A 389-nucleotide genomic window follows, 5' to 3' on the forward strand; every position below is an offset into this window, starting at 1 on the left:
CCAGCCTTCTCCAGCCGGGCCGCCGCGCGTCCCGGGGGCCGGCCCCGCGAGCGCAGGAGTAAACACCGCCGGAGTCTTGGAGCTGCTGCAGAAGGGAATAAAGAGAGATGCAGGGATTTGTGAGGTTACGGCGCCCCAGCTGCAAGATGCACTAGCCGGCTGAACCCGGGGATCGGCTGACTTGTTGGAACCGGAGTGTTCTGCACGGGAGCCTGGATGAGTTGAAGTTGCTTTCCAGGGGCTCGTTTTCCACGCTGCCGAGAGGAATCCGAGAGGCAAGGAAATCACTTCGTCTTGCCATTGATTGGGCATTGGGAGCTTCCCCCCCCCACCCCCCCTCTCTTTCTTTTCCTCGGTCTTGTTGCATGCAAGAGAATTACAGTCCGCTG

Source organism: Bison bison, unplaced genomic scaffold (assembly GCF_000754665.1).
Source record: "Bison bison bison isolate TAMUID 2011002044 unplaced genomic scaffold, Bison_UMD1.0 scf7180017864491, whole genome shotgun sequence".
Classification (NCBI taxonomy): Eukaryota; Metazoa; Chordata; class Mammalia; order Artiodactyla; family Bovidae; genus Bison; species Bison bison.